The 16,504-nt window shown below is 43.0% G+C and overlaps 1 long non-coding RNA gene across 1 annotated transcript in view; it reads right to left on the reverse strand.

Annotated features, from left to right (window-relative positions):
• Window positions 1-4,809: 4,809 nt before the first annotated feature.
• Window positions 4,810-16,504, reverse strand: part of LOC138471724 (uncharacterized) — a 243,050-nt gene continuing 231,355 nt past the window's right edge. Inside the window, exon 2 of the long non-coding RNA XR_011268497.1 lies at window positions 4,810-5,300. This is a non-coding gene — a long non-coding RNA (uncharacterized lncRNA). The remainder of the gene's footprint in view (window positions 5,301-16,504) is intronic.

Genomic DNA, 16,504 nt, shown 5'->3' on the forward strand with positions numbered 1-16,504 from the left:
GGCAGGATGTCGACATTTTCTATGCCCCCAGACTGTGCCATTGCTTTTAGGATCGCTCATGAGGACTCGGCGAACGTCCATCTGCAGGACACAGCATTGAAAAAATGTAGTATAATCCTGCCGGCTGCTGAAAATCACATTTTTGGTGGAAGAAAGGTCATTTTCCCTGTTTTGTACGGCGGTGCCAAACAAGTGATCAGAATATTAATATGGGAGGAATAAACGAAGGGCTCCCGTGAAGGTCAAACATGCGCGCCTCTCGGGAGTTTGGGAAAGCAATTGTGTCAGTCCTTCAAATAGTTCCACTGCAGCATTTAAGAACATCTCAGTCAGGGGTAGTCACAGGGGTAGCGCGGGCAAATGTATTTTTTTTTAACAATGCATCCTTTGACCCGGGTGACGTCACAGGCAGTGCATCACACGTGGTGACATCAGAGTCATACGTCTATGAGTGAGACATTATCTGGGTCCCTCGTTTTTTTAAGATATTATGCTTTCCCCCAAAATTAAGAAGTGACAGATTGAAGGTTTGAAATGAATCATAGCCATCAGCATGACTCGGAATAACTATTGGTGCCTGCCTGCACCATTAAAGAAGGGGACTTAACATTTTAAAACTAGCCTTGGTCCTGCCTCCAAAGTTATGGAAAAGTACTTTACAGTGCGCCGTGGAAACCGACCAGTCTGAACTGCCAGGTGACGAAAAACACAAGCAATGCCATACATGAGTTAGGCTTCCTGGGCCTAACCGCTGCGCTGCAGCGGGACTCCTCAAGTCCAGCAAAGCACGTTCCACCTCTTTGCACACACTCTTCCACTGGGGGAGACAAATACAACTAAGACCGTTTATCAATAATATTTGCCTGAGAGTAAATGATTTGAACAAATTGTATGATATGTGTAGGGGGCCATAGTGGGGGCTAGCCCCGCTAAGTGTTGTGAAAAATTAAATGAGTACCAAGCCGAGTGTTAAGCATCTGCTTAGTGATTCAACCATTTTATCACAGATATATTTGTCAAATGTAAAGTTCTGCCTCCATTCTTATGTTCCCAAAATGCGCTATGATTTTCTTCAAAGCTGCCAGGAACCCTCAATTGGGCTATTTGTCGAAAAGGGTATTTCAAATAGTTCAATAGAAGTGTAGCAGACTGCACATCTTGGAATGAAAACCTTCTGTCCGAAAATCACGTAGATGGTTATTCTAGGTTTTGATTATGTTTTGCCTTGAAAGACAACTGTAACATTATTAATATGACTACAATATATGCCAGAAGACATCTTTAGAAATTAGCCCCGGATCTCTTCCAGACCTAGCAACACCCCTGCCAGTAATACCGGCAATCCCCCCATAGAGTCTTATCGAGTCCCTGGAATTGCGATTAACCTACCCTTACTGGTACTTGGAATCTTCCAGTAATTTTGGCAGACTGAGTACCGGTATCGCTAATTTTGTTTGGTGGATTTACCAGCGGGATACCACCCAATTCTTAATGGCTCCCATAGAGTGAGACAGAGAGGGAGAAATAGACTGACAGATAAAGAGAGAAGGGAAGCATGAGGACAGAGAGAGAAACAAAGGGAGACAGATTGGTGCCTATCACACTGAGTACAGTTAGTATCTTTTATTTCACTTTTCTGTTAGGAGAGAACCCTGGCTCACAATTGTCAGACATGATGCAACTTAGGTGGCAATTCAGTCACTAATGTGCCCTGTTGTTTATTTTGCTTTCATCTATGTAGTAATCACTGTAGACAAACCATGTGTTAATCAAACAATGTAGTCTGTTAAACAATGTTTGAGTGAAGCTTTGTTTGTAGTGCAAACTTAACACAATCAGTTCTAAGTGGCCCCATTTATGGCAACAACGAAAATAAGATCCATTTAGGCAGGGCGACCTGCCCAAGGGTAAGGGTTGGGATATTTTTCATGCTCTGGCTTTTAGATCACGTCATTTGAGATTATTCTGCAAAGCAGTAGTGGACATGTTCAGTTTCCTAACTATAATTGTAAACTACAAGTACCAGAATGAAATGTAATATGGACTTAAAAGCCAAGAGTGGATAGTCTGAAGATTTTACACTTGACTTGTACCAACGGAAGATGACTTAAATCTCTCTTCTGGGCTTTATATGTGTGAAAACATCAGCAGTTCTCGGTCATTATTATCTATAGTGTCATTTCATTGTGATGCACCAGGTGAATACAAGTTGCATTGCCACAGAAAACTCCAAGCAGACAGTCAATTACATTAATCAATGGGTGGTTTTCAATTTAAGGAAATGCATTTACTTTGTAATTAAATATTGTTTTTATTTTGTTATAGAGAGGATAGTAGAGTCCACTGCTAGCAAGATGAACACAGGATCTTGCGGTATTGATCCTTTGTATCCGACATGTAAACAAACTCCTCCTCTAACAAACAGTGGCTATTTCACATTGAGATCTAATGCCAGAAGGGGCCCGATCCCCTCGAACAAACCACTAACAGGGTCTCCACATAGCAGCCCTTAATTGTAGTGTGGAATTACCCCACCACCAGTGTAATAGTGACACTTTTTTACAGAGCAACAGACTGGCTGAATAGGTAGCAACATTCGTTATGTCAAACCACAAGTTATTGCAGTGTAAATTACTACTGTGGACTAAAAAGACATTTTCGCTCCAAGAGCATATTTCAGCTCACCAATACATCTATCTATCTATCTGTCCATACATGCATCTTGTTTGTCTATCTATCCATCTATCTATCTATCTATCTATCTATCTATCTATCTATCTATCTATCTATCTATCTATATATCTATTTATCTATATATATATATATATATCTGTCTATCCATCCATCTTGTTTGTCTTGTTTGTCTGTCTATCCATCGATCTGTCCATCCATCCATGTATCTATCTATCTATCTATCTATCTATCTATCTATCTATCTATCTATCTATCTATCCATCTATCTGTCCATCTATCATCTATCCATCTACCTATCCATTCATCTTTCCATCTATCTATATATCCATCTATCCATCTGCCTATCCACCTATTTTTCATCTATCCATATATTTATCTATCTATCATCCATCCGTCTTTCCATCTATCGTCTATCCATCTACCTATCCATTCAATTATCCATCTATCTATATATCCATCTATCCATCTGTCTATCCGCCTATTATCTATCTATCTATCTATCTATCTATCTATCTATCTATCTATCTATCTATCTATCTATCTATCTATCTGTCTGTCTATCTATCTGTCTGTCTGGATAACTATTTATCTATCTATCCATATATATATATATATCCATCCATCTTGTTTGTCTGTCTATCCATCTATCTGTCCATCCATCCATGTATCTATCTATCCATCTATCTGTCGATCCATCTATCTGTCCATCTATCATCTATCCATCTACCTATCCATTCATCTATCCATCTATCTATATATCCATCTATCCATCTGTCTATCCGCCTATTTTTCATCTGTCTGTCTATCTATCTATCTATCTATCTATCTATCTATCTATCTATCTATCTATCCATCTATCTAGCCATCTATCTATCTATCTATCTATCTATCTATCTATCTATCTATCTATCTATCTATCTATCCATGTATTGCAGAGTGCACACACGCTGAGGTTTCTCTACACCAGCCCTACCCCACAGGCTGGAAATCACACTTGAACCTGTTGGAGCTCGTGTACATAAAAACCTCTCTGTTTCTGATATTATTTCCATAAGCGCTCTGAACCAAATCTCATGCATATGAAGCGCTATGCAAGAGAACGCCATTCATATTGGATCCAAGATGGTGATTACCAACTCCTTTTGTAGCACTCGCTGCTATTTGATGCAAATGAGTTTGGGCGCAGGCTTAGACCAGACAGCATGAGTTTCTATTGGTCTGTGTTTGTATTTAAAGAGTAGAAAGGCTAGCACTTCTTTCAGAAATGCGGTACAAAAGCTGGGAACACAGCTGTCGGAGCAATGCTCTATCAGTGTGCTTTACAATATTGCATAATGATTTGCAAAAAAGAAAATAATCCGGGTGGTGAAGAGGGGTGGGGGGGATAATACAAGTGGAGACATGCATATATACAGTATATCATTTATGCGAGTTCATAGGGGAGCAAAGATGGAGCTGCTCCTTCTCTGGCTGTGCCATGAATTCTTAATGTTTCCTTCTAGAGCAGTCTTCCATCCCAGACTTCTGGCTGGCTCTGTATGAGAAACAGGATCCTTTTCAGATTCCCACTGCTTCTCCTTAAATCCATCCCTGGTCTTTCCTCCCTTACCTGGCCGACAGCAACTATTTACTAGTCCCACCCACTCAGCATCTGTTCTGCCCCCCTCCTCAAAGGAATAGTTTGCTCCAAAATGTTATTATCCCGATCGATCATTCAGGCATGTATTTTTAAGCATACTGTAATCGATCTTAAAAATGTTTCCTAAGCATCTTACCTTAGTTTTCCTCACTTTTACACATGCGAAAACAACGGGTTGGGCGCCGCCATCTTGTGCTAATCTCATCCGTTGATGTATCGCCCTAACTTCAAGTGCCCTCATGGCAAGAATACAGATTGCCTCCCCCTCAAACTGATATCACCAGTCCAAACAATATTCTCCACCTATATGACGTCTTGGCCAGCGTAGCCAAACGTGCCCCATCATCACCCACGCCATAACGTTACTTAACACAGAACCAGGAAGATAAACCCACACATCCTCTCACAGCGTGCAACTTTTCTTTCTTGTCCCACATAGGAGAGGAAAACATTTATTTTTAAGAAAAGATTAAGCCTGCAATGTAACAAGTGCTTTTATTTTTCAAAGAATGCTCACAAGAGAATATTAAGTCCACAAAATTAATGAATACTTTTTGCCATACAAGTTATAGCAGGCGAACACTGCATGCTTCAAATGTTGTTAATAATGCCCTCATGATACAGCGATTGTGATCAGCAATCGGTCAATCCCTATTCTCCAATTCTTGAGCGTCCATATGTTACACCAGCAAAACTTTCTAATTCCGCACACAGTGTTCCGTTTGTGAGAAGATTGGATTGTCTCACTTTCAACCACAACACTTTCGCATCATCACTTTTTCACAACAGAACCGATGACAGGTTGCTCCTTATTTCTGGTACTGCCAAAAGGCAGATTGGTCCCTGTTAGTCGTCCCACATAACGGTGATCAAATAAGCACCGTTGATGATTATCCGCCAGTGTTGGTTGAAGAATCCATCCAACGGTAGCTGAAAACTATGGCATACGCAGAACGGTAGAATATAGCTGTGTGGAAAACAGAATAAAATAACATATTTTAGTAGCCGTTCTATAATCAAATATAACAAGTTACCGAATTATTCAGAACCGGATGAAACCTAATCATGAACGCAAACAACACAGAATGAACACACACATGACAACATGGGGGACTATTTGAGACTACGACATGCATGAACATTTAGTGCTGTGAAGTAGGTACAGCTCCCAATTTTGTATTTATTTTATTTATAGAGTGCACCAGGCCTGAGGGCATCCGGGCGCGTATTTTGTTTACAACATGATGAGGCAGGCATGGCAAAACAATTACAGTTTAAGTTACAAATTAGAAATTACAAAAACATTTATAAACATACATAAAGAAGTTACAGGTGAACGAGAGGACAAAACCTATGTACCAAGAGTGAGGATAGGTGACAAACGCATGGGCGGTGATTGGCAGATGGGTGATGGGTCTTGGGCGATAAGCCAGGCTTTAGCCATATTTTTGAAACTGTAGAAGGACGGTTCAGATCTTATCAGATTGGGAAGCGAGTTCCAAAGTTTTGCCGCCATAATAGGGAAGCTGGCTCCGCCAGATCTTTGCAGGTTGAAACGTGGAATAGAGAGGAAGTTAGTCGGAGCAGTTCTGCGAGGTCTGTTGGTGTTGTGTAGGGTAAATCTATTGGCTAAGTATAGTGGTGCTTGGTGTGAAAGGCATTTATGGGTGAGGACGAGTGTTTTCAATGAAATTCGTTGAGTGACGGAAAGCCAGCGTAAGTTACGTCTGGTGGCTGAGATGTGTTTGTTCCTAGGGATGTTGAGGGCGGCTCTAATAGAGTTATTTTGGATGATTTGTAGCTTGTTTAAATTGCATTTGTTAGTGCCCAAATAAAGGGCATTACAGTAGTAAATTTGTGGCAGCACAAGGGTCCTGGCAAGTGTGATACAATTGGCTGGTGATAGGAAAGGGCGGCTGGCTGTAATAGGCTTACAAGTGTAAGCCGCTGCTGAGGAAACTGCATTTGTTTGTCTGGCCAAGGGTAGGGTAGAGTCGAGGTAGATCCCTAGCGTTTTGGTGTCCTTAGAGGTTTTGATAGTGTTACCATCGATAATGAAGGAATTGAACTCAGGGGTCAGTTTGGATAATTTTTGCGGTGAGCCGAGAATGAGAAGCTCTGACTTCTCATCATTTAAACAGAGTCCATGTTGCGCCATCCAGGCTTGGATGACTAGGTAGATGACATTCACAGAGAGAGAGTCAGCTGCGTAGTCTCCAGAGATAGGGATGAGTATCTGGGTGTCGCCAGCATAGGTGGTATATGTGACACCCAGATAGTCCAAAATATTGAATAGAGGTTTTGTGAACACGTTGTACAACGTGGGAGAAACACAAGAACCTTTTGGTACCCCACAGGTGACGGGTGCCAGCGATGCTGCTGCTAGTGGAGAGAAGACACGCATCGATCTGATGTCCAAGAATGAAGTGATCCAGGCTGTGTCTTTGTCAGAAAAATGGGCAGCTAGTTTAAAGTGGCGACACAGAGTTTGATGGTTGAGGAGATCAAAAGCCGCAGAGAGATCTAGAAGGAATAGTAGGGCAAGTTTACCCTTGTCTCTTAGATCTTTGATTTGACTTTTGAGGTCGATAAGGGCAGTTTCAGTTCCGTGACGTGGTCGGAATCCAGATTGCCTTAGACCCAAGAGTTTATTAGATTCAAGATAGTCTTGAATCTGTAAGTATGCTGCTCGGTCAATGATTTTGAGTAGGAACGGCACTGTGGGAATTGGCCTGTACTTTGTGGGTATATTGGCATCCAGGGTGTTTTTTTTTTAAGGAGCGGGATAACCCAGGCATCCTTCAAATTGTCCGGTACAGTCCCTGTGCTGACTAAATAATTGATAAGAGTAGTGATGAAGGGAGCTAGCTCGCGGGCCGCTTCCTTGATGATGGGTGCTGGACAGAGGTCCCCTTGGCAGTTAGAAGGTTTGAGGCTCTTGATGATATGTTCTACTTCCGGGATAGATAAGGGGGAGAAGCTGAACGGAGTCAGTGAGTCTGGGATAGAGTTGTCAATGGTGGGGAGAGGGTTGGGTTGCACGTTGGTTTGTAGGCTAGTCTGTTTGTCATTGATTTTAACTTGGAGAGGGGCTATCTTACCAATGAGAGCGTTTTGGATATTGGAGCACCAGGTGCTGTCTTTGATGGAGGTGTCGGGTGCGGTGACAGTGATTTCCAATTCATTCAGGATTCGGAAGAGTTCTTTGGTATTGGATTTAGTGTGCTCAATGCGTTTATTGTAAGTGACTTTTTTGCCTGGAGTATAGCTTCCTTATAGTTTAAAGTAGCTAGAGTGATACACAATTTATTAGCTTCTGTAGGGTTACTCTTCCAATGTGATTCAGCGTTTTGCTTTGCGAAGAATTCTTAGTCGGGGTGTAAACCAGGAGTTGATGTGAGCTCGTGGTTTGGGTTTTCTCAGTTTAGATGGGGCAAAGAGGTCAAGGGCTTTGGGCATAGTATGGTTGAAGGTGTCAACCAGGACAGTAGGGTCTGTGCATAATTCAGGACTGGAAGGATTAGTGGGAGGAGTTTGTCACAGGTTATTATCATGCTTATTCCGTGTGGGGATGGCAGGTGCAATATCTGAAGAGGGGCTGGTGGTTTTGGCAGGGATTTTGAAGGTGATTAGGTGGTGGTCGGTCCAGACACAAGGTTGGTTAGCTGCTATATTGAGTCCGCAGTTAAGGTCAGCTATCCAATCAAGGATTCTACCTTTGGAGTGTGTAGAGGTGTTGATGTGCTGGGTAAAGCCTGCATTAGTAAACAAGTTGTCAATCGACAGGGCAGCCGTGTCATTGGGGTCAGTGAGTCCCAGGTTAAAATCGCCTAATACAATAATTTGGGAGTTAATTTTAGTGTTGTCTGTCAAGATGCTTTGCAGGTCTTCCGCGAAGGTGGATAATGGCCCTGGGGGGCCTGTAGAGTAGGTGGAGTGAGATGGTGCGGTTGGGTGTGAGGGTGAATTTGGCTGTTAGAACTTCCATAGATGAGATTTGATGAACAGTTGAGAGGCAGAAGTTGAGGGAGTTTTTGTGGATGAAGGCAATGCCGCCACCTTTGGATTGGCTAGTAGAGCAGTCATGTCTGATAATATTGTAGCTTGGTAGGATGGCTAACGAGAGTAGAGGTCCAGAGGCTGCGTGAAGCCAAGTTTCCGTGACAGCCAAAAAGTCCAAGTCAAGGGTAAGGATGAGGTCCGCTACCACTGTGTCGTGGGCTGTGAGAGATCTAGCATTAATAAGTGCACCTTTAATAGTGTTCGCAGCGAGGTTAATGGGTTGGGAGGTCAGTGAGTTTGGCGAGGAGGCAGTTTTGGTGATAGGTTGTGGGTGTTTATGTTGATGGAAGGAAGTCAACTGGTGGTAAAAGGCGTGAGTGAGTCTGGTGCCAAGTCTGGCGTTTCTCATGTCAAGGGAGCATGGTTGGAATGGAGTGTGTTTAGATGCAAAGTGTTGGATCCATAAAGAAGGGTTGTTGAGGTATGGGTTGGTGTTGTGGGTAGACATGGGTGTGGTTGTGGTGTTATGGTAGTGTGAGTGAGGTGACAGTGTCAAGATGAGTTTACATGTAGGCACTGGGTGGATGGTGAGATAGAGTGTACTAACCAAGGCTAGGGCAAGTAACTTATGGAAAGAAGACTTGAGGAAGTGAAAGACTGATGGGGCCTGGTGCATGGTGGCAGGATTCAATGGGATGGAAAACCAGATGCACCCACTTCACATAGCGGGCCCTACCAGAAAATAAGGACAAAGATATTAAAGTTTTATGTCGAACCACAGACACATGGCATTGTAATGGAACTGGTAAGATTAGTGATCGAAAAGAGAACCAAGTGCCCACGGAAAAGGTTCAGCCCCCACCCCTCCTCAAACTCTACTTTATGGTGCACAAGGATGTAGTGGTGACAGCACACCAGGATATTCCATGGGACAAAGTGGTTTAGCTATCATTAGCCTGCATACAGGTTGTGGTTGCGGATCTTCAAGGAATAATCATCATAATATGGTCAATCTAACAACCCATGACTCTGCACCGAATATGTTGGTGTTCAAGTCCATTAATCAATACGTTCCAAAAAATCATACCTCTATTCACTCCTCTTTAAATTATACACAAAGAACAATCATTACTAGACAGATAAATAAACCACGAGTTGAGCACTTGGTTTTGTATAGTGTGCGGTATAAATATCATCAGTGGCGTTGCTGGGGGGTTAAAGGGGCTATAGCCTGTGGTCTTTTGGTTGTAGCCCCAGATAGAATCTCAGGAGCTACAACCAAAAGGCTAGCTAGCCCCCAGTCCTGACAGTTCCGACATTAGCGTAGCCCCGGGTCTTTTCCAGACCTAGCAACATCCCTGAATATCATTCAACATAACGTACTGTGTCAATTCTTTTGGTCAAATTGCACTTTTGCACATCACTGAATTAGTCATTATGCATACAGCACACATTCAGTTTTTAATGGCACAAATATCATGTATAGTTGAGCTTACATAATTTCAGGCAGTTCCATTCTCTCGATGTCACGTTGACTAACCGCTCCATAAAAATAGATTGCAGAAATGGAAACTACATTTTTGTATGTCCGCTTTCAATATAGTAAATACTATCATTTTTGTGGGTATTCGACACATTGGGCCTCATTATGAGTTTGGAGGTAGCCATGCCGTCATTACCGGCATGGCTACCTCCAAACTCGTGTCCGGGTCGCGAAAAAAGGGAATTACCGGGCCATTCTGACTTTTGCGGGCCCGGTAATTCCCATTTTCGGGCCTCGGTGCGTCCCCATTCTCATTTGAGCCCCCATAGGGCTCAATGGGAATGGGGAGGATGCTAACAATGGACACGTTAATAACAGGTCTTTCGTTAGCATCCTGGTGTGCTTGTGGGTGCCGGTGTGCACGTCTGGCCAGACCAGACGTGCATACCGCCACCGCGACCAAACTTGTAATGTGGCGGCCCGGTATGAACAGTGCCGGTACCTTATCTGCACCGTTCATACCGCGGCTGCCAGGGTCGTAATGAGGCCCATTGTGTCCTTCGAACAGTTGCTGACTTTCGCTCAAGGCCAAATAACAATAGCATCCTGTTTTCAGTGACTGCAGCCAGAGATGGGTAGGTTTTGATGTTGTGAACTGGACACGACGCTGCTTCGGGAAAGTGGTTCAGAAAACCAATGACAGTTACAAACAGCTATGCAAACATGTTTCACCACAGGAACGTAAGAAAAATCCAGAATGGTATGTGTTGCTGCTACCTCTGGGGATATATCACCTCTGTAAGAAAATTCAGTGGAAACCCCACCTCTCCCTCGTCCAGCACTGTTTCATGGCACAAAGCGCAGAATGTGTGTCTCAGTGTGACTGTATCTCTTCCTCCATTGCCCCTGGCACCAGCCCCCAAGTCACCCAGGTGCATGCCGTAGTGATGTAGTAGTAGGCTTAGCATATTATCGTAGTTTTCACAATATAACTTATGAGAGAACTGACCTTCACTCCATGGAGAGATGAGCCCAGCTGACCCACGTGGGAATCAGCAGATGGCTGAGAAATAAACCAATTGTAACATGGCATCCCCTGTGGAGCAGGATCATGTATACTGTCTTATCAATCAACTGTACAGGTTCAGACGCTATATGTGATGTCATTGCTGCCACTGTGGCCTCTTAAAAGGCAACAACATTCATTCTGGAGTCAGAACCTTCTCGAGCAGCAAAGTCCTTTGCTTATTTGTTTGTTTGTTTGATTTATTTATATAGCGCTCCTCACTCAAAGGTATCTGGGTGCAGGTTTTACATGTTACAATTAAAGTGCAGGTAGTTTCCATTACACTTGACAAGTACATAGTTTACATTACAACTAACAAGTACATACAGAGAGAAGTGGCAGGCTATGGTAGTACAATTACTTACAAGGCAATATACCGAAGTAGTGTGAATTACAATGATTGAGCCAGAAATACAGTGGTCCAAATGACATTGACAGGAGGTGAAGTGAATGGTTCATAAACATAGAGCAGTAACAGTACTAAGGTACATTAGAGCCCCTCAAGTGATAAGCCTCTGTCGCGTGAAGCCCTTCTTAATCATGTGAGACTAGCCAAGTTTTTGTTTTTTTCGGAAGGTCCAGTATGCTGGCTCAGGTCTGAGGTCTGAAGGCAGGGCTTTCCACTATTTGGAGGCTAGGACCGGAGATACTCTTACCCCCAGTTTTTTCAAGTTTGTATCTGGGTAACATAAGTTGGTTGATCTGGGAGGATCTGGTAGGTCTGTCAGATTGTTTTTTGTTGAACTTGCAGTTTAAGTATTTAGGGGCTTTGTTTGCTCGGCACTTGTGGGTAAGTGATAGCATTTTGTAGGCGATTCCGTTCTTCACTGGGAGTCACTAGACCTTTTGTCTGGTGGAAGTAATGTGGTTGGCTTTAGGAATGTTAAGAGCTGCTCTTAATGCATTATTCTGTAATACTTGTAGTTTGTTACGGTTACGAAGACTGGTGCCAATGTGTAATGCATTGCAGTAGTCCAGTTTCGATAATATAAGTGTTCTAGCCAGGATGATACAGCTGTCAGGGGACAGAAAAGGCCTGCAAGCAGTAATACGTTTAGCTGTATAAGCCACCGACAAGGCTGTAGCATTGATTTGTTTGGTTAGGGCGAGAGTCGAGTCAAGGTAAACCCTTAACGTTTTGACTTCTTTTGCTACCTGAATGGTAGTGTTATCAATGATGAAGGATTGGAATTCTTCAGGTAGTTTATTTAGGCAGTTTTGTGAGCCAATCAATAGCAACTCAGACAGAGGCCATGAATGGCCATCCAAGCCTGAATGACTTGTTAGATTTTGCTCAAGAGCTTAGTGTCAGTGTCATAAGAGCCTGAGAGCGGGATGAGTATTTGGGTGTCATCTGCATAGTTAGTGTAGGTGACACCCAAACTGTCTAGATGGTCAAATAGTGGCTTTGTAAAGATGTTGTACAAAGTGGGTGAAGCGCACAAGCCTTGGGGCACTCCACATAGAACTGGGGCCGGGTCGGCTGTTGTTGTAGGTGGGAATACTCTAATTGTCCTGTTAGAGAGGAAAGATTTTATCCAGGATGTAGCTTGGACAGAGAAGTGTGCAGCTGATGTCAAATGCTTGCATAGGGCGTTATGGTTGACCAGGTCAAAGACTGCAGAAAGGTCTAGCAAGAGAAGGAGAGCTATGTTGCCTTTGTCCATTAGAGTTTTGAGGTCAATGAGAGCAGAATCTGGGCCATGACCTGGTCTAAAACCTGACTGGCTAAGGCCAAGGAGGTTGTTTAATTCGAGATCATTTTGAATTTGGAGGTACGCAGCCCTGTCCAGAACAAACACTACCATAATTAAAAAGCTGGTAACTGTTAGGTGTGCTAGTGTCTAATGAAGGTTTGTTTAGAATTGGGCAGACCCACGCATCCGTAAGATTGGTGGGGACTGTACTAGTTTCAAAGGAAGCATTAATTAAGGTTGTGATGAAAGGTGTGATATCCACTACAACATATCTGATAAGAGTGGCTGGGCAGGTGTCTCAATCACATCTTGAAGGTTTAAGGCTTTCAATTATTTTTATGACTTCTGCTACTGAATCTGGAGCAAACTGAAATGGGGTTGTCTGGTTCACCATGACGTCAGTATGCTCAACAAGTTGGGCGTCTAAGGAGAAGCTACATTTCTTTATTTCAATTTTAGTTTGAAGGAGAGCGATTTTATCTAGCAATGCTTTTTTGATGTTAGAGCACCAGGTGGTGTCTTTGATGCAGTGTTCCTGTGGTGTCAATGTTGTTTCTAATTCTCGAAGGATAGAGAATAGTTCCTTGGTCCCTGATTCTATTTTTTGTATTCTGTACAATGAAACCGTGTTATTCTTGCAAGCTATCTCTTGGCTTCTTTCCCTAGAGGGTTATATTCATCCTGGCGTGAGCATAACAGGGAACTGCCTTCAATTGCACAGTGCTTACTACAATTCATGCATGTCGGTTCATACTCCCTTGCGCACCTGAGGCATCCCTCTCTGCCATCATATGAGACAGGTGACATTGCATGCCCATACTAGATAAGTTACATTCATGGGATTGAAGGAGGTGACTATGGGTGTACAAGTGCTGGAGGAGGGTGTTAAGAGGGATTTCTAAACTCTTACCTGATGTGCCAAAGTTCAGGAAGCCACCTATGGTTTAGTGAAATGGGAACTTTCTGGACAAGCCAGACCAATTCAGGTATATCGGCAATCGGTCAAGACTTAGTCTCAGGGGGGGGGGATAGTGATCGGAAGCCCACAATGAGCACACACAGCAACGAACCACAAATTACTCTTAGATGTCTAATACTAATTTTCCATTGTACCATTAGTATTAGAAATGTGGCCACATCCAACACTCTAAAATATCACTTTGTGCAAGTCGGTAGGGCTCCCCATTGGGAAACTAGACATGTGAATGGTTTCATCACTGGTGAGGGTCTGTGCTTCCATCAGTGTGCTCTATGTAAAGAAGGACATGTCAACCAACAAATATATAGGGGCCATTATTGTTGTTTTGCATGTCGCGTTTCCGGTTTCCAACATATAAGCAATATGGGGGCTGGTCTTTTGGTAGAGGCACTTGGCTCCTCCTCTACGGATGCATCAACGGATAAGGTTAGCACAAGATGGCGGCGCCCATCCCGTTTTGCATGTGTAAAAGTGAGGTAAACTAAGGTAAGATGCATAGGATTTTTTTTAAAGATTGATTACAGTATGCTTAAAAATATATGCCTGAACGATCGGGACAATATAATTTTTGAGTGAACTATTCCTTTAATCTCTCTGTCCCCACCCTTTCACTCGCATGCGCAACTTCTCCCATCTTGTTCTTCACTGCTTGAATGAACCCCAACCCCACGTCAAAAACAACACTACCAGCCAAAGGAGTTGCTAGGGAGACATGGTTGTAGCCCCAGATAGAAGTTCAGGGAGGCTACAACCAAAATGCTAGCTAGCCCCGAGTCCCGGCAGTCCCCACATTATCGTAGCCCCGGATCTTTTCCAGACCTAGCAACAGCCCTGCTACTCTTTTAAATCTGCACCATTGAAGCTCCATCTCCCAAGCCCAGAAAATACACATACAACTCCTTGGCTCATCACCCCCCCCCCCCGCGCACCCTCCTGGATCACCCTGTTCCCAGCTCGACTGGTTTTAAGACCTTGTACATCTCCAGTCCCCTATGACTCCTGTCTGACGGGAATCTTGTTCATGACCTTTTTCTATATGTTTGCTCCCTAACATGAACTAGTCAGTCACTCATTATCATTCCCTCTAATGTATCGCGCCTCCTACTGGGATGCTCTGTGCACTGTTGATCTAATGTAGATGTTTCTTGCTGAAACATCTTGTTCCTTCAATACATGTAAATCCAAATGTGAAAATATACCTTAATAGAGGTCAACACTGCGAGAGGTTCCAGAGACCACTAAGAGTTTCAAATGGGTTATGTCTGTTCATCATGTCCCCCGAGATTCACCTAACCACGCCTACCCCCCACCCCTTGCAACTTAAAGATATATCCAGGAGTGATTTTGAAGCTTTAGAATCTCAATACAATAGGCACACATTGCTTTTGAGTGACCTTGTCACCAGATTGTACTCTTGTAAAAAAAAAGTAAAAAAAACAAAATGACCCATATTTAGTAATTTTGATGTTAGCTTTATGGTTATTGTTTGAATTGCGGTAGGGCCAGAATCAAGGAATGTGACTAATTTTAATGGCAAAAGAAGTGCAATGAGGATGAAATATCATCTAGACAAACAGAAGTTCCCCAGCGAAGCAATGCTGGTGCCATCACCTGGCATGGATGCCAGAGCAGGTATGGCCAGGTGTGCCATCATATCACTATCTGCCCTTCTTCTGTGGTTGGTCAGCAGGTCTAATGAAAAGTTACCAAAAACAGTAATGGAAAGGCTTATGCACAAGGGCTGCAGCAGGCAAGGAGTTTTACGGGCCCGCAAACAGCTGTTGAAAAGCAAGTAATAGACCAGCATAATTATAAATTATAATTGGTTATTTATAACGCACTTAATACCCAGAGTTTTCTAAGCGCAATCGCGGATCGTATCCGCGTTGCTCTGCGTCGTGTTGCTTCCAAGGCGAGTGCATTGCCCCTCAGCTATCCTCCCTGGTACAAATTCACTCATCCACTTCTATTTGCCTGTTAAATATGTAGAAATATAGAGAATCCATTGATTTTAGAGGGACGTATGGAAAAAAGTGGGAACTCTTCTTTTTGTATGTATTCAAAAATAATTATTTTAAATAGCATGGCTTCTCGTCCTGCAAAAATCTATTTATAGCCAGATTTTATACAAGCGACCTCGCCACCAAACCCTAAAACGTAAAACCAGACATCATAAACCTTTCCATCTCTGTTCCTATGGGCTGCTTCAGATTCGCTTTGAGGTGGGTGATCGTTGCACCATGGTATGAAGATGCCGCTTTGCACTTATCATTGACTGCCTGGTGTTTAATAGGTCATCTTTGACGGTATGTCATTTGCAAGATCTCCTTGGAGACCACATGTGTTTGGCCACTTGCGACATTAGCAAGGATGTCATCAGTTACGTCATTTATGATGTCACATGTTATGTCATGTTTGATGCCACTAGCAAACATTTGGCAGAAAGTTAAGGTAAAGCTTTTCCGCAGCTGAGATCTTCCTCGGTTGATTTTTCACAAGTTCCTCGAGTGTAGCTTGGAACCAGAGCAATATATTATTTATTTACCAGGTCAGGTCCGGACGTATGTAGCAAATGTACTTCACTTGTGGAGCATTTTTAAATCCCCCAAAATCGATGGGTTTGTTAACAGTAGTTTTACCCTATAATGAAAGTCTATGCCTTTCTCGCATATTACTAATTGCAAATCAGAGTCTACCTACACACATGTCCAGGAGCCTGGATGCAGCGGCAGACAAAGGCCCTGAAGACCTACCTATTCTGTGAACTAGAATATTGATGTTTAGTCACTGGCCTGTGAAACTTCTGATCTGATAATATTTCTATGGACGGTAGACTATTCTACCGCATGATACACCTGCGCCCAGATACGATTAATTTCATCAGGAGCGCGTTTACAAATAAATCAAATCAAACAGGTTGCACATGGCTGATCTACACCGGTTA

Source organism: Ambystoma mexicanum, chromosome 8, assembly GCF_040938575.1.
Source record: "Ambystoma mexicanum isolate Mex_15411 chromosome 8, UKY_AmexF1_1, whole genome shotgun sequence".
In the NCBI taxonomy this organism is placed as follows: domain Eukaryota; kingdom Metazoa; phylum Chordata; class Amphibia; order Caudata; family Ambystomatidae; genus Ambystoma; species Ambystoma mexicanum.